At 50.7% G+C, this 25,920-nt stretch overlaps 1 protein-coding gene across 10 annotated transcripts in view; it reads left to right on the top strand.

Moving 5' to 3' along the window:
- Positions 1–268: 268 nt before the first annotated feature.
- The window catches only part of GATAD2A (GATA zinc finger domain containing 2A), a 67,690-nt gene continuing 42,038 nt past the window's right edge, over positions 269–25,920 (top strand). For 5 of the 10 annotated variants that reach the window (XM_075443915.1, XM_075443923.1, XM_075443922.1 and 2 more), the window contains exon 1: positions 13,685–13,816. The gene's annotated coding sequence lies outside the window, so the exon portion shown is untranslated. The other 5 variants (XM_075443917.1, XM_075443916.1, XM_075443918.1 and 2 more) reach the window with 5 other exon arrangements.

The raw sequence follows: 25,920 nt of genomic DNA on the forward strand, positions 1-25,920 counted from the left end.
AAAAAATAAATAAAACAACTACACATACCCCCCCCCCAGGCCGGAGCAGGGGGCGGGGCGAGGCGCACGGAGGCGCAAGTTTGTCCAAATCTGCCTAGCAACCGGGGTGGGCGGGAAAAGCGTCCCGAGGAGGTGACGGTTGGTGGCGCGCGCGCCACCCCGGGAGTCCCGCGCCGCCGGCGGGGCGGCACGGGGAGGGAGGGGAGGGAGCCCGGCGCGAGGCGGGGTCTCCCTGCGCGCGCAGCCCCCTCCTCCCTCCTCCTCCTCCTCCTCCTCCTGTCAGTGGCCACCTGAGGGAGCCGCCTCCCCTCCCCCCACGGCCCCAGTCCGGCCCGGGCCCCGCTGAGGAGGAGGAGGCGGCTCCGAGGGGGCTGAGGAGAGTGAGTGACATCCCCGAGCCCCTGGGGAGCGGGGCGGGGGCGCGACACCCCCCGAGGGGAAGGGGCGAGGGGGGAGGTCGGGGGGGGCGAGGGGCCGGGGGTGGAGGGGGGAGGACGGGGGTCGCTGCGGGGGGGGGGGGTCGCGGACCGCGGGGGGGGGGAGGCTGTGAAGCACGGCCGCCACCCCCACCCCCCCCTCAGACCCCCTCACCCCCGGGGTGCGGGGCGGCAGGGCCCGGGCACGGCGCGGGAGGAGAAGGCCCGGAGGGACGCTGGGGAATTGGCCTGAGGAAGAGCGGGCCTGGGAGGGGCGGTCACGGCCCGGGGAGGGGGAGGGGAACGGGGGGGGGCTGGGGAAGTACCAGCGGCGGGTGGGCACGGCGGAGGGGGTGCCAGGGAGGAGCGAAGGGTGCATCCTGGGAGTTGCCCGATAGGCACAGCCAGCAGAGCATGTCAGCAAAGCCAGATTATGAGTCCCAGAGACTTGGGAAGGCGGGGGAGGGGAAGTGGGGGAGGGGAGGGAACGACCGATGCTAAAGATGGGGCATCCGGGGGAAAAAAAAAAACAACCAACAACAAAAAACCCCCAAAAAACACAGAAACTTGGGGCCACCGGGCCGGGCTGGGCACCGGCAGCCCCGGGGCAGGGGGGGGAGGCCGGCGGTGGCGGGGGAAGGGGCGGCTGGTAGCGAGGGTACCGGGGGTCCCCGGAGTCCCGAGAGAAGCCCCGGTGGGGCGAGCTGCGGGGGGAACACGACGGCCACGCTCCCCATCCCGGGGCGGTGAAAACCCTGGGGGTCTGCGGTGGCTGGGGCGAAGGGCGGAGGGGTGAGGCCACGGACGGAGGGGACCTGCTAAGCAGGAACAAAAAAACTGGTTGCTGGCTGGAGAGTGCCAGATGGGTTGAATTCACGACAGGACTTAAGATGGAGGTGTTGCGTGGGGCCGATGCCAAAGTGGAGTCCTTGTGCCCCTCTGTCGAGAGGCGTGGAGGTTATGTGTGCAAAGATTGAGACCCGGGCTCGTTTTCACGCGTTCGAAAACACCGCTGTTGCGTTTGCCTCGACCACTTTTCTTTTCCTGGCAGTGTTTTATCTCTGTACTACTTTGGGGGGGGGGGGGCATTTAGTTTGTACGCAAGACAAGCTCTATTCAAAATAAAGTTATATCCTGTCTGTGGTCTACCACCTTCTCCTCACCCCCAGCTATCTGCCATGTTTCACGGAACGTATCTAGAGGGCTTCTTGAAAATCTAATTAATTATTAATTTTCTATCTGTCTTCCACTTTTTTCCCCTGTCTTTGTGATAAGTGCGGTGAACAGCAAGAGAGAGTAGAAGGGAGCATACGTACCAGCTGTGTAGGCTATGGCAGTTGCTATAGGTAAAAGAATATTGTCCGCTTAAGTATTTAGAAGTAACTAACTTTCTGAATCTTGACTCTTCACAGCATTTTAGCAGCAGATTCCAAAAAAAGAATGTAAGGGAAGAAAAAGCTTACTTTTTTTACTTTAGCTTGAGAAGAACTCTTAAACATAACTCCTGAACAACTTACAAATTGGCGCTACAAATATTTATTTGAACTAACTGAGTACAAAGCACTGTTAAATGCAAAGAAAATTTTGGGAAATACTTCAGTATTTTTCACAACCGTACCAAGCACAAAGTTTTCAGAAAGAAAATGTGGTTTTAGTGAGCAGGCTTCTTTTAAGCTGTAGAATGAGCTTTGCTTCTAATCTCAGTCTCAATGGTACAGGTAACTTTTTTTTTCAGCCTTTCTCAAGAGTTCAACAGCATGTCTTACACGGACCTGAGTATGCATGCTGTTCAAACAGTGACTAAATCTTCCAGAGAGTAAAAAAAGATGATGTTATCGCACAAATACAGCTGAAATGACATCCGTGCACCAGTGGTCCCTAAATCCCGCTGTCCAGTGGGCCGCTGTCTGAAGCAAGCAAAATGTTCCAGGCTTTCTCATGGCTCCCAGTTGGCTTTAAACATCTTAATTTCCTGTTGCCATGAGCAATTTCAGAGGGGTCTTGCAGGAAGAAACTTGTCTGTAAGCGACGAGTCGGGGACTACCAATAGCAAAATACACACTAGCTTTGCTTTTGAAAGCTACTTGAAGAACGTGAATTAGCTTTCATCCAAAGTTAATCATCCAGTTCCCATCATGACAGACGTGGGTGCTTCAAGGATTGTGCGTAAGAGGCAGAACCACTGAATGTTGTTCTCCTTATTGCAGTGAAAAATCAAAGGCCATTGCTAGATTTAGCTAGAACTCGATGTCTCTTACCTTAAGAAGCGTTCGGCTGTTTGGGCCAGAGGGAGATCACCTGCTTTCCACCCCGATCCCTTCAGCTTGGATTTAGGGAGTCCGCTGAGTCTCTAGCGAAACTGGCTTGCGTGTTGTCACAGTGTGACAACAAAAGCATGGCAGGGAGTGTAACAGTAATAGTGGAGATTGATTCAGTGGGTCGCAGCACTCCTGAGGGAACAGAAGAGACAACCCTCAAATCTCTCTGAGTAGTAGCGTGATGCTGTGGAATAAGGACTTGGAGCTTTTTTACTGCTAAGGCCAGAATGAACCGGAACAGGGAATGACGAATTACAGTTTTGAAAACTTTTGGACCACTTTCATCCCTTGACATACACATTTCCGTCTGAGGAACTGAGCAGTGTCAATGGGCTGTTACCATAGTCTGAAACAGTTCTATGGCATTCTTGCTGAGAAAAAAAAAAAATTCAGGAAGATGTCAGAAAAGTATTTACCCATTCTGGCTTGCTGGTTGTGTCCTCCGTCCCTTGCAGAATGCTGGGGTTCCATCTCGTCTACATTTCTGGGCTGATTCACAGTATCCGGTTTCACAATTTTGGTGTGCAACCAAAAATATCAATGGATGTTGCAGCCAAAGAACAGTGAGAGAAGACATACTGTAAGAACACCCCTTTGCTGACTAATTCCCTTTTCTTCAGAGCAAGTTTTTGGAATCCTTACCAGTGCCGTTACCAGCCCAGGTCTGAACACTGAAGGCATTTGAGCTGCCGTACCACGTACGTACAGGTAGGCTGGCTGCTGAGCGTCTGAGAGCATCTCCAGAGGCCAGCGCTCTTACCCGTTTGGTTGGTTATGTACGGAGATGGCATAACTTACTTTTGGAACAGGATTTACTTTACCCAAGTAAAATAGATTGCATCAGCCAAATCCGTTGACCCATCTTAATCCCGGGAGAAAATGCTGCTGTTTGGGTCTTCAGCAGAGTTAGAGGAGAAGGCTTAAAAGTCAGCATGGAGAGGAGAAGAAATACTGTTGATGGCTGAATCCTCCCTGCCTTGTCCTTTGAGTCGTTACTTTTCATCAAATAGTTTCTAGAACTGCAAAACAAGCAAATTGATGCTAGTTGTAAAGGATACCGTGGGGAAAACACACTTTCCCTGGAAACAGGTACATGGGCATGTACAAGTGCCTGTGTCTTTATCGTAGTTTCATTTTACAACAGGTTCGTTATGTCAGCCATGACATCAGTCCACCCTTTAGCTTCCTGGCTTAGGACAGATCCTTTCCTTGCTGCAAGTGAATAATCAGGGTGTTAGTGACAAGCTGACATGCCGGAACGATACCTGCAGTGTTTGCTTTCTCGTTGCCTGGCATGGCAAACCAGTGGCCCTATGCTCAGAGAGCTACCAGACGTATTTTCAGGATTTTTCCATCTTTTTATTGTTGTTTTTGCAGCCCATAGCAGCTTTCTCTTTGCCAGAAAACTCAATCTTCTAATCCACTGCCCTTAGCAATAGTCTCTTACAAGTTCTTTTAAGTTTGTGCAACTGAACCACTTGCCCAGCTGATAACATGTGGAAGTTCCAAGGAGGCCAGAGAAAATGAGAGGAGGATGGTTGGTGTTTGGTGATGACATCTGGGCTTTGGGTCTAGAGGACCCCAATCAAACAGCTTCCCAGGTGGGGAACAAACGGACTTGGCATCGTGACTCCCAGTATAAAATAGTTTTCTTTCTAGCTATTGGATTTCGCCATTTTTCAGTGTACGTGCAACATCATTACTGATAAATTACAAAATGTTATATTTTTAATTTATAGATAAGTATCTCCAAAGACCATCTGAGCCCAAATACAGTTGCCGTGGTTCCTACGCACAGACCGGTTAAACTATCCTTCAACAATTGATTTATATAACTGAAATAGCTAGGGAAGTGAGAAATTTCCTTCCTCTTAGGATACAATGCCAAGGATGTCAAATCTCCAGAGAGCCTGATGATAAGAATTGGGCTGTCCTTTTTTTGCAGTTATTAAACACATATCTGATGATTCGTTAGAGCACTGAAACCGTGGAATGCGGTTCCGTGGCTCGCTCCTCCCTCCTGGCTGCAGGTGCCTCTGTGCCCTGCAGATCCAGAGCAAGGCTCGTGAGTGGTGAGGGAGGACTGGCCGCCTCCTCAAAGGAAAACAAAGGGTGTTTCAGCTTTTGGTGACATAAATGTGATTTTTTCTTTCCTGAGAGCCATCTCATGGCAGTGCACTGGGAGCGGGATGTAACCGGTAGCACTGTCTGAGGGCTGCGAGGGATCTCCCCCACTGCCTTTTCTCAGTAGAAGTATTTGGATTCGTTGTCCAGGTCTGCTGGCACAACTAAGTGTTCTTCTCTTCTTCCTCAGCTGATTCTTCTTCCTATTGAACAGCCTGTATTTTATAACATAAAGAGTAGGGGAAACTCCACATGCAATTTATGAAGTGCTATTAAAATACAAGATGATTTTGGAAGAAGAAAACCCCGAATGTTGGTCTCCCAGGAAAAGCTCTGTGTTAATTCTGTGAAGGTCTCAGCACCTAACGCAAACGAGTGCCCTGAGATTTATAGTTTAGGAGTTCTGTAAACTCGAAGCGGTAGTCGCTTTATGAATACCTTTCCCTTGAAATCTGCCTGAAAAAATAAGACCAGTAATGACTGATCCCATCAATCCTAAATTTAGAAATGAATCTAATTTATAAACGTCGCTTTTTCAGCAGGAAAGCAGGTTATGGAACTGACCTACTATAGTACTGTTGGGGGAAGAGAGGCGACTCCGTAGAACTGGAGTTCGAAGTAGCAGGGGCTAGGGGAAAGGACTGGCATTTTTTATGTACTGATAATAAACATCCTAGTAGCAGAAGGAACAATGTTAATAAATGCTTATAGTAAACATGGTATAAGACTCTCATAATCCTCCTGAAAATACAGAGGTTTTCAATATGCAGTATACTCCAGTAACAATCTGTCTAGTCAGCTTTATTTAGATGAGTAAACCTGGTGGTGCTTTCTCAGACCTTTGGCTTTGCATCAATTGCTGGTGACAGAACTTTATGGCAAGGCTCTGTTAGCAGCTTACAAATACACAGTCAGGTCCTGGAGAATCACAGGTAACAAAGCACTCGGAGTATTCATTTTTAGAAATAACAACACGAGTTATAGCAAACTGAGGTTGTGTTGGACTGGCAAACTTTTATTCACCTCTGAAAGTTTAAAAGTCAGTGCTTTGAGAGGTACACACAACTTGCTTGCTTGGGCTTGACATGATAAAAATTTTAATAAATTTAATTACAATCAAGGAGATGATATTGTAGTGAAATGGCACAGTTGTCTTTGGACGTAATGCAAGTTTCAATGCAGTGCTGATCCCTGGGTGGATGCCTTGAGAAGCCAGGCACGACTGGGCACTCCCTTTCACAGCCCTAAGGAAAATGCTCGATTTTGTTGAACGGACACTATTCTGCACGTGCTTTGCTCAAAGTTCCTACTTTTTGCTCTTTATCTACCTTTTATTGCAGTCACTTTTAAACCAGGATTGTACTAAGTTCATTTCATCTCTGTTGCAAGATTTCTACATCTGATTTCAGTTCTCTGCTTGGCTCCCTCCAAGGCTACTTTGGTTTTGGTCCTGGAGATTCAGTGTGCAAAGTTTAATGACAGTCTGATATTTAACCTCTCAGGATGACCACCCTGGTCGATGCTTTTGTCTGTAGCCAACCAGTCGTCCCACTCTTTGGGGTAAGAAGGGCTTTGCTTTCAGTGGACAAAAAAAAGAACTGAAGCTAATTCAGTTGAAAGATGATTTTATACACAGCCAGCCTCAGTCTTCGTACACAGTATGGGTTTTAGCAGCAGGGAGAGCATGAATCATTTGCCTGTCCGCATATTTGAAGAAATCTAAAGTAAGAGTTACTTGACAGTGCTTTGGAGGATCTTGTATGTCTTTGCATCAAAACTGTATCCCTGCAAAAAGAAGGTCTTGCACAGGCAGGACTTACTACTAATACAGAATCCTTCCATCGACTCTCTCAGTTACCCCATCCTTAAGGATCTTTAGCCAGCACTCGTCTGTTAAACCACAGAGAACTGTCGGTGTCATGGCATCCCTACAGACAGATCTCTGATTGTGCGAGCATTAATCTCCGGTAGGAATCTAGTCTGATGCTGGACTGAGAGAATAATCTACTGGGAATTGCTCAAATACATCTGTGGAATTTAGGTGGAGTTCTTCAGGCTGCAACTACAAACCCATTTACCTTGTGAAAGACATTCCCTACACGCTCTGAAACCCTTAGTTTGCAGGGTCAGAACTGTACAAACAAATCCTTCCTGAATCAGGCTTTTCTGCGTCCAGTTTGCCAGCTGGTAAACACTGACTGGGGGGTTGTTCAAATCTGATTAATAACGATGTGTTATGAACAATGACAACGTGGAGTCAGTAACAACCACCTCCTGCAACTTCCAAGAGACTTTGGCAGATAGACACAAATCCTTCTTGAAAATCCTTTTGAAGTATTTTAAGTTTGATAACCTGAAAACTCACAGTTCCGCTGAGCAGCACAGTCTGGCTTTCAAAATCAAAATCTTTGGTACAGATTCCTGAAAACAGCACCGCAGCCCTGTGCAGGGACACCTCATACGTATCAGAGCGCACAGAGTTTTAATCGTGGCTTCTACAATGCAGTAGGACTTTCAGATCTGCGGCCGAAAGGAACCAGTTCAGCCCAAGGTGTACCAGTCAGCCTGACTGGTGCCCTCAAGGATAAAAGCTGGTTCTCTCGAAAACGGGGTAACACAAATAGAGCTTTTGGTCCGGTCTGTTCTGCATTTGGTAAAAACTATCAGTTATTGAGGTCATATTTATATTTCCCCCATCAGCTCTAATCTGGAGGGCAGTAAGGACGCGCTCCACGCTGGAGGAAATGTCGTATGCGTTTGAATTCTGAGAGTACTTCCTAAGAACAGCGGTGCGTCAACTCTCTTTCCTCCTGCCTTCACGGCTTAGGGTCTCAGAGTATACGGACATGGATACTAGTGGGAATTAGCAATTTAAATATTTTTTAATCAGGAGTCAACAAAAAAATGAAACACAACTGGAAGGGTTCATTATTGCACTCGGGAAGCCATTCATTCTGAAAATGATGCCGTTCAATAGCACAGCGGTCCCGGAGCACTCTGAGTGCCCCCACCCTGAAGAGCTTTCCAGTTAGAGGAGGCAAAACGCAGTGTGTGTGTGTAACACGAGAGGAAATTAGCAGATAATAATAAAATCGTCTGATTGCACACGCGGACTGTGGCGCAACGCTGGGTTTTCATTCACACAGGACAGTGGTCAGTGATCAGCAGCCCGGCTGATGCAGAACAGGCCGCTGCTGGTGGGCAAGCTGCATGTAAGCAGATGCCCCCGGTGCCGAGGACCCCATAGACCGTTCCAGAAAAGCAGTCCATGCTGGAGAAGAGACTCACGGACCGAGCACGGAATGATAAAACCAGCAAGGTTCGTGAGGGCTCCTGGGTTTTTTTGGTGTATCGTAGATGAGACAGTTAAAAATTGTCAGGTCCAGCTGAAAAAGATTCTTGGGGACATTCAGTGATGGATACAGTCAGCAGGAGGGGAGCCCCAGGTCTCTTCCTAAGTGTGCACCCACTGATCTGAGTTCCTGCTTCTCACAGGACAGTTTGTGGCCGTTAAAACTTACAGAAAGGTAAATTATACAGCAAATCTGTAGAGTTTTGTGCAGCTTGTTAATTCTTCTTTTAATCAGCATCAAGTACTGATGAGCCACGTGACGATGCTCAGTAAACAAGCAAGAGGTGGTTGTTTACAGCCGTTCCCTCCCCTGATGGCTCTGTGCGGCTGACTCACTGTTTGCCAGCAAAACATTGGTGTCCGAAGTTGCAGATCACAAGGGAACTGATCTGAGACGGTCTGTGGTGGACCAGTTTTCAGGAGGTTGAGATGGTCTCTGGCAGATCTTTAAATAACAGCAGTGCTGGGTGAACTTTGTTCTCTCCCTCTTCTGAGCAAAATCAATAGTCCATGAAGCGCTTGTTGAAGTGGAGCAAAGCTCCTCGTATATCCCCTTCCAACTGCAGAAGTGCTTATTAGAGACAGGGTCAGGTAACGCCACGCTGAAGGCACCACCTTGGGACAGCAGTATTTGCATACGTCTGCTGCTCTCCCCATTTCCTCAGTAACTTACGGATCTTTAATTTCTTTCAGTTCCAGAAAGATTAATTTTCATTTCTATTTAGGGTCACTCACCTCACTGCTTAGATCATGGCATTTTGACTGTTTCCAATGTGGCATTGTGCTTTGCTGCAGAAAATGCTTCACAGTGAAGCGTTACTCCCAGTGGGTGGGAGAGCGGCAAACAGACCCGGTGGTGCAGATCATACAGTGACCCTGAAGCGGCTCGGATTCTGCTCGTCAAAAGCACCGGTTACCAGCTCATCCTATTCCTGAACTACAGAAATTCTGTCTCGAGCAGCTGGTGGGAGCTGCAGCTCACACTTGCGTGAAAATAGTTTCACCAGAAAATAAGGAAAGGACCATCTCTTGGTCTCAAGTCAACGGAATTCCTTTCATTCTTAGCATAAGCCATCTTAAAATTGTATTCCTATGATTTCTAGCACGGTTGTGGTATGCTTATGGTTTTACCCTGTTTTTTCCCCTGTGACTATTTGAGGATGTAGTCAGTTAATTTCAAACTTCCAGCCAGCAATGTAAAAGATAAAAAAAACCCCATCCTTTACAAGGTGCTGGGGTTTGCTTTTCTTACAAAACCAAAGGATTGCAGCCTGTCTTGTCCCAGTGTCGGACTCCAGGCCAACACGCTCTCGGCAGTAGCCCCCAATTGCTCTTCTGAGCGGTGGAAATAGGTGAACAGCACAGATGCAGGCACCGATCTGAAGCAGCTGTCAGAAATATCTGTGCTCCTGGCGTCTTGGTCCTCCAGACCATCGAACGACTTCAGAGTTGTGTTCTCTACCTTTACTAGAACACGTATCGGCTATTGAGTGTAAGAACTCGTTTAGCCTGTTTAGTATGCCAATATTAGCACGTTCCCATGCGTCTTACATCTGCTGTTGGCTGCAGGAAGATGACCAAGTCGAACAGATCTGGCTTCAGCTTTACATGCTCTTCTTTGACCTACATTCTGGTGAGCACTGAGAAAAGGCTTAATCTCATTTCTCATTCTTCCTTTAGGGACACTTGTGAATTTAGCCTGAATTGTTTGGGGTTTTTTCTCACGTCCCAGTACCAAATTCTGCTAGTGCTGCAGTAAAATTAGCTTCCTAGTGTATGCTATATTGGGTGGTATTTTTATGAAGAGTGTCAATAGTGTAGTATTAAAACATACAGGAAGGTTGAAGTATTTGATCCATATTATCTGTGGAATTTGCATTTGGAATGCGGGAAATACCTTTGGAAGAACAACTTAATAGTTGGACTTCACAGCTCCAGCAAAATTTTGCCTCTGCGATGCGATGTGCAGCTTTAAAGCAGAATCTAGGCTACGTAACATGAGTTTCGGTTATCAGAACGACTATTTATGCAGTTTTCTGGGTTTATGCCACATTCTTAAATGAAAATCATGTGCAAGTAAGTATTCAAGGCAGTTTGCTAGGTTGGATTTTTGTTAATACATCTTTATAAAAAGATTATATAATATATTAAACAGCGTCACCTTAGTGACACACCCAAGACATGCCAGCTCCGGTTTGGAAAGCGAGCTGAATTCCAGCTTTCCTTCTCCCCTTTGACCGCACGCGCACGGTGCTCTGCTCTGCACTTAATTGAGTAGCTTTAATCAAAGCCCCGGTGAGAAATGGTGAGGTAATCCTGTCCTGGTATTGCTTTACTCTGCGTCGTCTGATTCACAACAGGGAAGAGATTTGCAGAAGTATAGCTGTTTGCTTACATAAATGGCTGCTCTAATTTTGAACTATTGGATTTTAATTTAAGTGTAGTATTTAATTCAGATTGAAATCCAATAATGTTAATAATATAATGTTGCCTAGTTTAATAAAAGTGTAGTATGGTGATGCGTAGCGCCCAAGTATTTAGTTAGAAGTTCCAGAGTCCCAAAAAGGAGTATATCCAGGTTAAAGGTGCCCTGGCACTTGGCTGTGAAGACTGTGGGTGCTGTTTTACATAGGAGAGGGGACTGCTTTCATCGTGTTTTAGCAATACCCTCTTACTGGCAAATACTCTCTGCCTGGCAAAGATGTTTCTATATTAAAATAAGGATAAGATACCATTTACTAATTAGAGTCTTGGATTGCCTTGTTCGGAACCAAGTGGTGTCAGTTTTATTTTTTTCTGAACACACGATTAACAGACCTACAGAATCCCTTCCCAATCCCAACTCTTTCAAAGTCTGACGGATACAGGTAGATTAATTTGCTTTTTTTTTCCTTAATTTGTTGCAGTTTCATAGAACTTTCCTCACGAAAGCAGCTTGGGACTAGTTTCACTTCAGCAGTTTACATGAACATGCTGTGAACAAGTTACTTCTCCGTCCGTGGGTATTTCTAGGAATATACAAGCCTGTGGTATCGGTGTTTCTTGCTGACAGAGCCACTGACTTGCCACATTTGGTTGTCACTGAAATAACATCAGCTTGTGTCTCTATTAAGCAATTACACCGCTGATGCACCTTCCAGGCGAGTGAATTATGAACAGTCCCTCTTGGTGCTGCGCCTGTACTGTCCCCCAGCAACACCTCCTTGCTAAAACTGGAACTTTGCCCCCAGAGAGAAGCCAGTCTTTATTAAAAAATAAAAACAAAAAAATAAGTAGCTGCTCTTAAACCATACACAATTCTAAAGTATTTAGTACATAATCACTTCATTTGATGTTTGAAGTAAGCTGGTGAAAGAAGAACGTAAAAAAGCGTTCTCTTCCGTCTGCGGTGGTGTTTCTGCGCGTCTGTGCGGACGGGTGCGCGGCGGGTGGGTGGTGTGAGTTTCTGGGCTTACGGCTGCCTGCCCTGCAGCAGCTCCAACTGAATTGTCCCCGTCGCCTGCCTCTGCAAAGGGCCTGCAGGGAGCTTTGCCGCTCGGTCCCGGCGGAGAGCACGCTAGCGGCTGCGGTGCCATGGCCTTCCCTTCCCACGCCGGTGCTCCCTCTGTGCTGCGCCGGGGGTCACCTACAGCCTTTCGACGAGGGGTTGGCCGTCATTTTTCATGTAAAAAAAATAACTGGCAAGAGTGTGGATGATGTGCTGACTGGGAGGCGGAGTAACGGTGCAGGTGAGGGAGCCGGCACTGTGGGAAATCCTTTGTGCTTGAATACGGGCTGTAATCAGGGGCTGTGACCCACAGAGAGGCAGAAGAGGGTCCCCCTTTTTTCACATGATCTATAAGTGAACTTTCAGCCTCAGAAGTAAGTCATCAAATTCTGAACAACTCCCCCCCCCATTATTCTCCTTCTAAATCTCTGTCAGTAGCATGTTTGGAACCGTGCTGGCACATCCCAAGTCTGGCAGAATATTGCTTTTGGGGTAACTTTCTTCATTTTTAACTTCATGCTTCAACTAGGTTTAAGAAAAAGTGCCAGAAATATGGCTGTGGAGCCAGAAGTTTCATCCTTTTAGAGGGCAAGAGGACCTTCCAGCGTGGTGTGCAGCCCTGCTGAACATCGTTAACCCGAGACTGGCTTACGGGGCTTAGGGAAGGTGGCGGCAGGCTGGCGACTCGGGGGCCAGCAGATCCCGTCCAGAAAACAACCTGTCTCTGGAAATGTGGAAAGCTGGCGGTCGTAAGGCTCGTTGGCATTAGCCTGCTACAGGAAATCTAGAAGAATTTGGATCTTTTGGTAACTTGCATAGGGTGTTCCTGTGCACACCCCCTCACCCCGCGTTAGGCAGATAAGCGCGGGGATTGCGGTCGGGTGAGAATCCGTAACCGAGCGAAGAAGTACGAGGGGGAGAACGGCGTTCAGTGAGCTGCCTCTGCTGAGGGACGGGAGCAGAACGGCTCTTAGCTGGGAAACCACACCAGAGCTCTGCAAGGGATCGTAACTAGGAAAAAACCAGCTTTTCTTCTGCTGCTAATCGGCTCTAAAATAATTTACCTGCGGGACTTAGGATCTGGTGAACACGGCTTCGGCAAGCCCTTCTAAGGAGCGCTCTGGGGGAAGGAGGGCAGGAGCAGAGCGGGACTGTGCCGCCGACACCGCAGTTCTGTCGGGCCCCCGCGCTCCTCCAGCCCGTCGCCACCCGGAGCCGGGGCCCCTGGTCGGTAACGGGTGTTTTCAGGCTGCCTGCTGCCGCTTGCGGACCCGCCGCGCTGCTGTGAGAACACAGCTCCTGCTCGTGTCGGCCGCTCCCGGCGTCTCTCAGCCGGGCCTCCCCGGCCTCAGGCTGGCTCGGAGGAGCGGGCCGAGTCCGTGTCCCCCGCCGCGCTCGGCAGCAAGGCCTCCGGGCGTCGGTAGCGCTGCCCGGCACCCGCCATCTGGCCAGGCTCGTTCCCGCGGCTGCGGTACCGCCCGCCTGCCCGGTACCCCCCCCCGCCCCTGCCCGGTACCCCCCGTCCGTTTCCTTCGTCAGCGCCTGCAGACGCTCAGAAAGGAAAAAGAGACGCGGCCCCAGGAGCAAGCCCTGCCGGCGCGGGCCGGGCCGGGCCGCAGCGCCTCCGGCCGCTCCCCTCCCGGGAACAACGCGCGCCAGGCCCGGGCACGGAGGCCGTGGCGGGGCCGCTGCCGCCGCTCCACGTGGCCCCGGGCGCCGCGGCGGGACCCGCGCCCCCCGCGGTGGCGCCCCTCAGCCGCGCCGCAGCCAATCCCCGCCCGCCTGCCATGTGCCTCGACCCCCCCCTCCGGCCAATGGCGCCCCGGGTCACAGACCTGCTCCACCATTGCCCGGAAGCGGCGCCGGGCCCCAGCGCGGTGCGGTGCCGCTGGCTCTGCCGCCGCGGCGCGGGACGGGCCGCCCCTCAGTGCGTTTCGCGCATGCTCCGCCGAGTGACGCCGCGACTCCATGTGTGAGGAGCGCATTATTTGGCGAGGGGAGCCGCGGCGGGGAGGGTTAGCGGGGCTCCCTGCCGGCGCGGGGGAAGCGAACCGGCAGCCGGGGAGCCGGACCGGGACCGGCCGGATGCGCGGGGACCGGCGGGGAGGTGCCGCGGCGTGTGAGTTCCCGGGTTAAAAGTTCTCGTTGGGTTTATTGTCGGGGGGGGGGGGGGGAAGCAGAGTTATTTGTGGCAGGCAGGCATCGGGGATGCGTGTGCGCTCCCGGAGAAGCTGCGGGAGAGCCCGGCCGTGCGGGGACCGCGGGCAGCCCTCGCTGACCCGGGGAAAGTGCAAAGTCCTGCGCTCCGGCCGCCGGTGGATCAATGCCTGCCGGGGACGGAGTTCGTGCCGCTGCCCGGGGGGGGAGCTGGGCTCCCGGCCTGCATCCTCGCCGGTGAACGGAAAGTTCGGCGGCGCGGCGCGACACTCCCCCCCCCCCCCCAGCCCGGAGCCGAGCGGCCCGGTTCGCCGCCGGCTTTTGTTCGGCGCCGGGACGGCAGCCTGCGAGGCGTTTGTTTCGGAAAGTTATTACGGGCTTTCCGCCGTGCCTGCTTCCTCTTCCTCCTCTTCCTCCTCCTCCTCCCGGGCCGGCGCGAGGCTGGGAGCGCCCCGGTCCCGCGCCCCCCCGCGCACGGCGGTGGCGGGCCCGGCGGCCCCCCCCTCCCCGGGCAGCCCCCGCCGTGGCACCGGGCGGCCGGGCTGCGGCCCGTGTCACAATAAGAGTCCCTGCCGGCCGCCCGCCCTTCGCCGGCCCCGGGGCTGCGCCCCGCGTCCCCCAGCCGCCGCCAGCTCGGTAACGGGGCTCGGGGGGGGGGGGGGGGGGCTCGCCGGGCGCCCTGCCCCGCCGCCCCCTCCATTGCTGCGCGTCCCCGGCGCCCGCGGGAGGGGCCGCGCAGGCTTCGGCCCCGGTCGCGATAGTTGTCGGGAAGCGGTGCTGCCCCAGCGTCCGGGGCCTGTCGGGCGGGGGGAGCGGGGGTCGCTGCCCGAAAGCCGGCCGGCGTTCCCCCGCGTCCCCCTGCATCCCTCGCTGCCTGGGGACGGAGCGCTGCCAGCCCGGGGACTGGGATGCGCGCATTCACTCCTCTGGAGCATCTGCTTACTTCTTTGGTATTTTACACTCTCTCTATGTCTTAGGTTTTGCTGTCACCTGTCACCTTTGCTGGTTGCTCCCCTGTTTTTGTGTCCCGTGCAGTAGACCCCTTCCCCGGGACAGAGGTTGCTACGCTGCTGGAGACAGCGTGGCTGTCGCAGAGCCCAGTGTGCAGGCATGGCCCTCGTGCTCCTTCCCGGCGTCGGTCGCAGGTGCCCGGCTCTCGTCTTCCCTGAGCGCGGCTGGAAGCAGAGGTAGCAGAGCGGGTTGTGGAGGCAGTTACACAGGAAGTGAAACGGAGAGGGGCCTTTGGGAATTAGAGACATGCCAGTCGGCTGGAAGCCGCCGTACGTCAGCGGGAGAGGAGAACGAAACCCTGCTTCTTCCAGACAAACTATTGACCAGCGTGGAAGGAGACGTGGGTAGGAAGAAGCAGGAATGTAGGAGACGCGGTGTTAGCAGAGAGGAAGAGGTGGTAGGGGACCAGAGGCAGGAGAAAGTGAGGAATAAAGGGGTGTGTAGCACGTGGAAGGGGTTTGTGTAAGCGAGCTGTGCGGTGGCCTGCTGGGCGTTGCGTTGCTGTGAACGTGCATTCCGTGGGCCTGGCTCTGGTGACAAGTGGTCAGTCCCACCAAATCTTGGTACAGTACCTGCTGGGGTGCGACAGTGATGCCGCACTGACGCCTGCGGGCGTTTGGGCATGGGGAGGCTGCTAGCCCCCCGAGCACTGTGAGCGGGGACCATGCTGTGCGTGGGGGGAGAGCTGGTCGTCAGCGGGGACGTTACCCCGGGTGCCACCTCGCAGCCATGCGAGGTTGTAACACGGACGGAACGGCAGATTCCTGTGCATCACGCTCCATTACTCGCTGCTGGCATAGCCCTGGGTGCGTCTGGGTTGTCGAGCTCTGGACAAAAAAAAAGGGGTGTGAGTTCCTGGAGGCCGCGATGCTCTGCGGTGAAGCAGCTCGGATAGGATCACAAAATACGCTGGTTTCGGGGCTGGGAGCTGGTTAGTTTGTGTTTTTTCTGCCCCCCCCAACTACGTGGTTTTGGAAACGAGGAGGGCTGGACAGCTCGGCAGGTGAGGCTGTAAAAGTTCACCCTGTGACGTGTTGTCTGTGGGTCAGCAACAGGCTGATGTTCCTCTGGCTTTCGCTTGGAAAAAGAGCGAATATTTCACCGGCTGGCGTGCGCTGGTTGAGCCTTCCGTGAGTGTGAGAAGGACGGAGATCGGTGCTTGCAGTGGAAACCACCTTGCTGGGTTCCAGTGGAGGAGAGGGAGTTGGACCTCTGTGGTCAGTCGGTACCCGGCGGCGGGGCGGGAGCGAGGCAGCTGAAAACCCTTCTCTCCTCCGAGGTGGAAGCGCAGAGGAGTAGCTGATCCCATCCCTGCCAGCCTTGCATAGTCATGAGGTTACCTCAGTGGCGATGATGCAACACCGCTGGCGTATGATGCAGTGTCAGTATGCTAATGCTGTAACTTAATATAGCTGCGTTACGACTTTTTTGTAGTAATTACAGGCCGGTAGTTGTATGTGGAGCTCTTTAAAATCATTGCTTCAAACTCAGACGGTGCAGGTGTATCCTGTGATGTTTGTGAGGGATGGGGATGCTGTTTGGGCCAGACGCGGCACGTGTACACAGGTACGACGGTTGGCCCGTGTAGGGACCGCTCCGCACGGCCTCAGGTTTGAACTGGAAATGTCCCTTTGCTGTCAAAGCAGCTGTGACTGGAAGGGACTCCGGGCTTGCTGTCTTGTGGTCTTACACTCCTATTTCTGGGTGTGCTCTTCGTTAGCCCTACCCATCCGTATGGGCTAGAAGCATCAGTACGTGCTTGCTGCATCACTTCGGTGCAGCTTTTTAGGTGGAGAAGAAGAAGGAAAGATGCTTGGGGTAGAACTAAAGGAAGTCCACTTCTGAGACCTTTTGGACAGTGCTGCGAGTATTTTAAAAATTAGGTCGAGAATTCATTCAGATGTGATGAGGCCGCGCTTGAGATCATCTGAAGTTTGCAGTGGTACCTCTGGAAATGTGTCTGTGTGGTAAAGTCCCTGGTCAGCCACCACCCAACCGAAAGGCGCGGTGTCTGGGGCGAGAAATTGGGAAGGAGAGCGCTGAGGAAGGCTCAGGGTTGCTGCTCGGATGGAGCACTTGCACTGTGTGTGACTTCTGAGTGGGAAATGCTGTTTTGCCGACTGAATGTGGAATGTATTCATTGAGTGCGTTTTGAACCACAAACTTCCAGATGTTACTCACTGATAGTAGGTATTATGTGTATTTATGCATTTAAATATTCAAATCTTTGGGCATCAGAACTTATTTTTTTGATACTATGCACGTATGAACCGTGAGCCCTTCCCCAGGCTTGTTACCTTTAGTGCTTTGGTTTCCTGCTGCCATGCTCTGAGGGGAGTAGTCGTGTGCTTTTTTTGCTGGTGTTCCACTGTGTTTCCCCGTTACGTGTGTCAAGAGGTAGGAAGTTGTGTGCTCTGTGCAGAGCTCGCGTGTGGGATGCGTACCTGTGCAGGTACAGGCGTTGGCCTCGAGTACTGGTACTGCTCAAATGGGGCACAACAGAAAAGCTGGAAGGAAAAGAGGCCGTGTGTGCATTCCCCTTCGGAACTAAAATACACACGCTGAGCTCTCGTTACAACATAAAAAGAAAAAGAAACTGCCATGCGGAGGGTTTTTTTATTCCTCCTCTTGGGATGACCAAAATTACAGCCCTATTCCAGGCACTTCTTGACTCCAATTTGTATCTTTTTCAATAATAATCTAAGTAATGTAGAACTGTATGGTGGGGTGAGGTGTTTTTTTTTCCCTCTCCAAATGTTCCTGGAGACTGTGGCATCTGAAAATATGGTAGACTTATTTTTAGCCTTGGGGAAGTAACATTTGCTTTTGTGTAATGCTGTTCGTGTTTGAGGTATCACAGCACACGGTCTGTAGACCAGTACGTGAAGTGCAACGTAGTTAACGTATTTTGTTGGATGGGGAAAAAACCGGTACGTGAGCACTCTTTCCTTTCTCCTGGCATTAGGCAGAGTCACTGTGACGAGAAGAACGTGCCAGTGATGGACTAGAAGACTCCGGGACAGCCTTTCTGTTGTATTCTTCTTTAACAGTCGGTTCTTGATAGGTTTTTATCGGGCTGTCCCTGCTCTCCTGTGCTACCCATGCTCCTTGGTTTAGATTTCTGCCCTTAAAACCTACAAGCTAGAGTTTCGCACTTTACATATAGATGTTCTGCTCATTTATGCATTCATATTGTGATGGATTGGTTTAAAGACTTGCTTGGGATCCTTTTTTTTTTTTTTTTTTTTTAGACTTTTCTAGTCTTCTCCCTCCCCTTGTCTCTGCATTTTTGTGGCATCCCTTCACCTGGGAAACGGGACATCTGTCGAATATGTCGGCCCTTGCTCAGTCAGTGATTCCTGCTTTATTTCTTACGCATCACCTGGAATTTCTGAGGTTATTTATTTCTTTGTGATGTTTTCTATCTGCTTAGCAGTGCCCAGTCTGAATGCCCTGTGTACATCCCTGGGTACATCTGTGCACCTCACTGTCAGATGAGCCATATGTCCATTTTCAGGTGAGGAAAAGGAGAGTGGATTGCCCGAAGCAAGCTTTCTAGGACAGGGACAGAACAAAGGTTAAGTTTTATTAATACGCAGTTTCCTATGTTGGCTTTTTGCTGTTTGGCACTTCTCTTCCTTCCCCAGCTGCTGAAGGTGCCAGCATTTCTCGCTTTCATTGCCTTTAATTGTGTTCCTTGGTATTTGAGTTCTTGGTGTGTCAGGTCTCGGGACTCTGCAGTGGGGCACCAGTAAGCAGCTGGGGCTTGCCTGCGAGCAGTTGTGTGGGTGCCTGTGACCTGCTCGGCCTCACCTCGGGAGACTGCGGCTACCGCGGGGCAGGGAGGAATTCTCCCGTACAGCTTCCCTGCCTCTTAATTACAGAGCTCCTCGTCGTCGTGCTGGGGCTTCTTGACCTGTTGTCCGCTATGCTCCTCTCTTCCTAGTGCAGGTGAGGCTGGGAAGCAGCGTCCGGGCTCTTGCTTCAAGAGCACAGCTCACTCCCTTGGAGTGAAGAGGGCATGTGGAGAAGAAAAAGAATCTGATTAGGCCATTTGGGCTGTAGGTGACAAAATCAAGGTTTAATAAGACACATTTGCCCGCTTTTGTGTGTTGACTCTGAAGCAAAAACGTGCGAGTGTGTTGCTGTTTCGACATACTGAAAGAAGGCAGGAGAGGAAAGCCCTCACTGCGTGTGGCTGCAGCAGTGCCCTTTTCTCTCCTCCTTGTCTTCATCATCGGTCGGGTCTGACGTGGTGCAGCATTGCAGCTGGAGCGCAGGCCGGCGCCGGCTGGGGCTGGTGGATCCAGAGCAGCTCGGAGGTGCAGTCGGCAAATGCCAGGTGTTTGTCCCTGTTATTGCATCTTGAAAATCTCGCTGCTTGGGACCAGCTGATGGCCTGTGGTAACTTGTTCTCACCTTTACCTTTGCTTCCTTCTCCTTCCTGGAGGAGAAGTTTTATATTGCCCTGGGTAAGTGACTTCAACCCCTCCATGCCCTGGCTATCCCATCTGCAAAATGGGTACAAGCAATGTGTTACAAAGGAAGCATGCAAAATGTGGCTTATAACAAGTCCTTTCGTGTTAATCTTCATCTTCTTGAGCTTTTATCTTTGGAATGATTTCACACCACATTGTCTCATTTCTCTAATGAGAGTTGCTGGTGAGACTGAAGATGAGAACAGGGGTGGGGGAACATCATCAGGTTTACCTCCCAATCTGCAATGCCCCTTTGTTGTATTAGGAAATGCAAACATTTGAAAGGTCTAGGAGAATAGAATTTAACAGCCAGCCGCAGACGCTGAAGGCCAGGCAAACACGGGGAAGGAGTGTCATGTGTCTGTCGGGGAGTTTGGCAAACCCTTGGCCGAAGGGAGCAGGGAGCTCGCCCCTGACTCCTGTCCGTCAGTTCAGGACCGTGTGTCTTGGTGGGTGATGTGCACAGGTCTGGTGAGGTTTTGAGCTCTGCAGAATTTCTTTCCATACCTCCCTCGTGGCTGACGGGTCTGTCCTGGCGGCAGGGCCGAGTCTGTGCGCCTTTAACCAAGCCGCGTGGAAGCTTATGATCAGGTGTGTTTGTTTCATCTTTTATTTTTAAGAAGGCTCAATTTCGGGAGGCGGTTTCTCCTCTCACTGCTGTCCTACCTGGAGAGCCTGTGGGCGTCGACTGGGCTCCCTGGGTCCTCCCTCCGACTTCTAGCTTGTGCACAAAACAAACCGCTCTGGGGACCCCGACTTGAGGAGGGTCCTTTCCCACTCAGAAGTCTTCTGCAGCTCGATCTACCAGGTACTGCTTGCGTTAAGCAGAGTGTAGCAGAGGGTCTCTACCATGAAAATGGAGACTTAAAGTGCTCCAGGTGTCAAAGTCTTGCTCAGGTGTCAAAGAGCTGTTGAACCCGCGCATCCCTGAGTTTACCTCATTCTGTTCTGTTTGTATTTGTTCTTATTCTGGTTTTCACCTTTTTTTTAGTTAAGCATTTTAGCCTCCGTTCATTCTCCTTCTTCATTTGCGTTTCTTCTCTCTCCCCTCCGTCCCTCCTTTTTCTCTCCCAAAAGAACAACAAACAAAAACCAATCGGTATTTTGCGAGAGTAAAGGAGTCTTCGTGGCTGGTTTTGGGTGACCCTCCAGGTGAGGCGGTTGGGCTGTGACTTGCCTCTTCGGAGACCTGGGCAGGTTCCGTATTCCACATCACCTGGTGTGAAGTTAAAGCTCTGCCGGAAAGGCTTTACTCCTGCCGTGTTTGGAAGAAGACTTGGTCTCCAGTGCCTTGAACAATTAGAAGGTGACTAATAACTTGAATCCAGTTTCCCTGCTAATTTGCAGTGCCCTGTAGTGAACTCTGCTGTGGCATGAAAGGGATCAGTGTGCGAGTGCTTCGTCTTCTGGTTTTGGTGTCTTATGCGTCACCTTCTGACTTGGGCTTATTCCTGTATAAACACGAACCAAACTAAATTAAAAAGTTCTCCCCAGATCTCTCTGGACCCGGTAGCCCAAGCCGCAGGCATGGTCAGGAGGCGTCCACCGCACTTCCAGTCATCCGTAACAACGTGCGCTTTTTGTTGCCCTCGCTCCAGCCTGGGAATGGGAGCCAGAGGGGTGGGAACAAAAAAAAATGAAGCCTGTAGAAGAGCACTCCCACAAGGCAGGAGATGAGCCCTGGCACGAAGTAAACATCATTCCTCCCCCACTCCCCCCACTTCCAGTATCTTCAGCTGGCTGTAAAGGGATATTTAAGAAGTCAGGTACCTGAAGAAGTTTCTAAAACACCCAGTAGCAAGTGAGGCTCCGTGATACCTTCTTATTTTTGCACCCCAGCAAGTGGAAACAACTCATTGCTGTGCAAGTAGTGTGGTTGGTCCAGCAGAGAGTATGGAAATGGATCTGCTGCCTTACCTTCCGGGCAGAGGTTCCGCAGACTCCTTATCATAATTACTGATTCTATAACAGTAAATGTTGTTACTCAAAGTTCTGACAAAAGTGGGTACCAACAACTTCGAAGAATGTCGGATGGCACCTCAGCGGGGTGGTTGTTGTTTTGGATCGTATTTGATGGGAGCCCAGATAAACCCAGTGACGGGTGTGTAGGGTGGGGGGGAGCTGGTCTCAAGGCAGTCTTCCCCCGGCCCCATTAAGTATCCAAAAGGAGTTTGTGATGGGGTCTGTGCGCTAAAGTGCCAGATTGCCGGAGGGAATAAAGGCTTAGTCTGTAGCTTTTCAATAGAAAGAAATGAAGCCTTGATTGAGTTTTAACTTGGTCTTGAAATTGATTTTGACATGACCTGTCTTACTCACTTTGGGGTACAAATGCCCAATTTTACTACTTGGAACACTACAGGAGTTGGCATTCAAGACAGCTTTTTCTTTTTCTTTTTTTTAAAGTTCACTAGAACACTTCCAATGAAGTGATGCTGGTTAACTGGTTTACTGTTTCCTAACTCCATCTAGATGGAGAGACTCTTGGCAGTGCTGGCTGCTGAAGCTGCGTCTCCCGCGCACCAGACCGCTGCCCCGTGGCCGACACAGTCGTTAGCAGCAGGGTTCCTTAAAATCGTGTTGTAAACGCCGAGAGCTGGCTGGGTCGAGCGGGGCCCAGCGCCCGTGTGGGCTGCTGTTGGAACAGGGCAAGCCCCACTGCCGCAGCAGAGTCACGCCTGTGCCTGTTTCGTAGGGGAGGTGTTGCTGAAGATGATCCTCAGTGGCTTTGCTCTTAGTTCGGTTTGTGCTACGGATGCTGAAGACTTTCCAGCTACTAAAATGAGTCAGAAAAAGAAATCGTTAAATCTCACACAGATGCCGATTTACCTGTTGCTGTAGGTAGGAGCAACTTCCTTGCCGTGGCCTGATAGCTGTGCTCAGTATGTTCATTTGCTGAAACAGCCACGTGATGACGAGCTTTCAAATGCATGCAAGAATTAGAGGAAGTAAATGGGAGGCATTCATATTTCATAGGATCGTAGAAAATCCCGTCTGCAGCGGAGTTGGGTACTGCGGCTGTGCACGTGTCCCTAGCGTTGCGGTGTGTACAGACACACTGAACCACCTATTGAGATTCACACACAACACAAATCTAAAGTTTTCTGGGTTTCATTGTAAAATAGCGAAATTACACGTGTGCCGATCGCAGGCACGACGCTGGTGTGCCGCTCGGTAGGGTGCTGCTGAGCGTGGACTTCCCGTTCTGCCGTCGGCTGGCTCGCGTGGTGGGGTTCAGGGCTTAGGAGGTGTAGTCTTGGAAAGCAAGCGCCTGCCTGTTGTGGCAGCGGAAGAAGCCTTGCCCCCCAGTGAAGCTGCGTGCTTTGTGGTGTCTGGGGAAGGTGCCCAGGGAAGCTTCGCCTGTCTGTGGGCTGGGCTCTTGACGAGCGGAGGATGCTCTGTGGGCAGTATCCTGCCTTTCTGGGCTGTGCGCTGGGGAGAAGTGTGCCTTTGGTGCCTTCAAAGTCCTGTCACATTTATAGAGTTAATGATGTCTTAGGCCTTTTTAAAATTCAAATTCACTTTTGTAGTTGGGGGAAAAGGAAGATGATGTTTGTAACAGCTTTTCCGTGCCTGTTCCTGAAAACAGACGGTACCGCAAGAAGACCATGGCTCATGCTGTAGCTTTTTCTGAGAGGAAAGATCCCAGCGAGGAGATGGCGTTCTCCCTAAAACTCGAAAAGTAATCCTTGTGTAACTTTCAGATGCTCAGCTCAAGACTAATCTGGGTTGGTTATGCATAATAATTCTTATTTTCATTAAAGTTCTGCTCCAAGGCAGTAGGTAGCCCTTACAGTTAAGGCTGGCGTTAAATGAATGTCTTGCAGTTCATGAAAGATTGCTGGTACGCAGGGACTGTTACTGCTCGGGGGCTACGATAGCAGGATCGAGCAGGAGGATCACCAAGAAAACTGTATTGATTGCTACATCAATACGTCTTAATGTATTCTGCAAGTAGTGTTTGTGGGAAGGTTTATGAATAGTCAAAAAAGAGGCAAAATTGATCAGTGACATCGAATACGCGGTGGAAAGCGCAGTGTCTTTGGGGTGGCCTGGTGTGTGGCACCTATGTACGGTACCCTGTGGCGGGAAAAGCTCTAAAATTCTTCAGTTCTGAAGTAGGTAAACTTGTTACTTGACATCTTTAAATAAATATTGCAAGCTTTGTGGTTGTGATCGCGCACCCCTCTGCACTGCAGGAGAGCTGGGGCCTGGGAGGCTGAGGACACCTCCAAACCTGTTGCCTGCAAGCTTTATGCCATTAGTTTCTGCTGCGGGTGTTTAAAATTCCTCTGCTCTTTCTCCTTCCTTCAGCAAAGGTGTCCAGAGAGGGATTTATTAATTCCTTTCGCTGGACCAAGAACTGTTTTTAAACCTGAAGATGATGGTTTAACAAGCAGCCAGGACTGTGAAGTGATAGAGGTGGCTTGGGGAGCAAAAGCATGTGGATCCTGTTGGTTGAGACCTGATGGGTAACTTATTTCTGTGAGCTGCCTGAGAACTATGATGATGAAGACTATAGAAGTAATTAAACAAGACTCATTTTAATATTGCGCAGGTTATTGATCCCTTAGGACATTTAGATACGCAAACTTGATAAGATGATCTTTGCAAAATGTTGTTCGGTATAATTGTGACACCGCTGGTTGTTTGCTAGCCAGAATGCCCTCCTGTTTTTGTGGAAGTTAGATGTTGGTTTACATAAAGCCACCGAAGTCACCCAGCGTCTAGATTTCATCTTGCCAGTCTTCATGTCCGTTCCCATTCTGCTTCTCTAGGTCGAGGGACCCTGACAGGTTTGGTACCAGTGGTTAGGCTTGCTCAAGATTACAAATCCCCCTTGATCCCGTGGGTGATAATGCCAACTGCGATTCCCTTTCCCCTTCCAACTGCGGGGCCGGGGGCTGACCACCAGCCCCGCAGCCTGCCCTGGGTGTCGTTCGGGGGGGGCTGTGCGTTGTGGCGTGCGGTGCGTGGCGGGCAGGGCTCCCCTTTGGTCTCAGGTGGGGGATGCAGCGTGCATCCAGAGCAAGTTTTGTGTGCCGAGGCTTCTGAATTAATTAATGATGGTGGCGGTGCTCGGCTTCCCCTGTAAATAGGTGTGGCCGCTGGGTCGCTGCCAAGCTGCCATTTCATTCCCTTATTTGGATTTCTGAAGAGTGTCGTTCTCTACACACACCCTCGGTTAGGGTTTTAAATAATATAGTTGAGGAAAGTAAAATTGCTGCTACAAAATTATTAGCTTATGGGTTATTAATGTACTCCTACAACTGAGATTAAGGACGTGTCATTAGTGGAGGATGGTATCTTGAGCTCCCAAAAAAAAATTTTTTGAAAAGAAAAAGGTTACTGCTGAGTTTCCAGTAGCTGAAGCCAGGTTGGCACAAACCAAATTATTTGGGAGGAATCAGGTTATTCCATTTTGGTTGATGCCAGGTTGCCCAGTTAGTTGCTGGCGCTCGGCGAGCACCAGCTGCCCGCAGAGCGCGGCGAAGCCTCGTTGCAGCGGTGAGCGTCGGCGAAGGAGGTGAGAGCAAGGCCCCGAATGTGGCCTTCCAGGGTGAGCATGGTGCCTACAAACAGCACATCGCGTTTGATGCTGAAAGTGGAGCAGATTTTTCCACCAGAGCTAGAAATAACACTTTGCCACCTGCTTTTTTTTTTTTTTTTTTTTTTTAAATTGAACGTTGCCACTGGTTTTAGTCTCAGTCTCTCCCAATGACATCCAGAGCCTTCTGTGCTTCTTCCTTGGGGTTGTTGGGCATGCGGTGGAAGGGGTGATAAATTCATGCACACATACCTTTCCCTGTTTAATATTCTGCCAAACAGTTCTGCAAATGCATTTCATAACGCTGCCTCTTTGCATAGAGAAGAGACACCCCCTTCCTCTGTCAAAAATATATTCTGCATCTGAAAACAGAAGATAGTGATTCCAGTTCTTGAAAAACATGTTTATACAACAATCCACGGAGCCGGGCTCCATTGGGTGATTAGACTGCACTTTGATTAAAGCCAGTTCAGTGCAACTGCTTGGTGTGGATGGAGGCTGGCTGAGGGGCTCCGTCGTCGCGAAGGAAGCGCCGAGCGTGTCTGTCCTGCAGCGTCGGGCGCAGGGCCGGCGGCGGTGATGTGGGTGACGGGGGTCCTTAGTGCTCGGCCCGTGAATCCGTTAGGTCTTCATCCTGGGTGAGGATCAGCATAACTGGCCATAAATACAGAATGACTGAAAAATAATTCACACTGTGCTACGTATAAAACGAAGAACCCCCAAACCAAAGCGCTGTAATCTATTTTTAGCTGCTCTTGGTGTTCTCTCCTTTTGCTCAACAGCAGATACTACAGTTCCTCTTCTTGAAACGGGCACTGCTTTGTTCGCGCCCGCTGCTTGGCGGCTGCCTCTGACGTGCAGGGTGGTTTTTTGTTGTTCCTGCGAGTTGGCCTCTTGCAAAGATTTTGATTTAATGAGTCAGGTCTACCCATGTAGTAATTACAAAGATTAACTTGGATAGATGCGGAACAGATGCGTAAAACTGTTTGGACCTGGCTCCGAAGCAACCTCTTCATCAGTGGTTTCATCCTT

The sequence above is a fragment of the Opisthocomus hoazin genome, chromosome 27 (genome assembly GCF_030867145.1).
Source record: "Opisthocomus hoazin isolate bOpiHoa1 chromosome 27, bOpiHoa1.hap1, whole genome shotgun sequence".
Classification (NCBI taxonomy): domain Eukaryota; kingdom Metazoa; phylum Chordata; class Aves; order Opisthocomiformes; family Opisthocomidae; genus Opisthocomus; species Opisthocomus hoazin.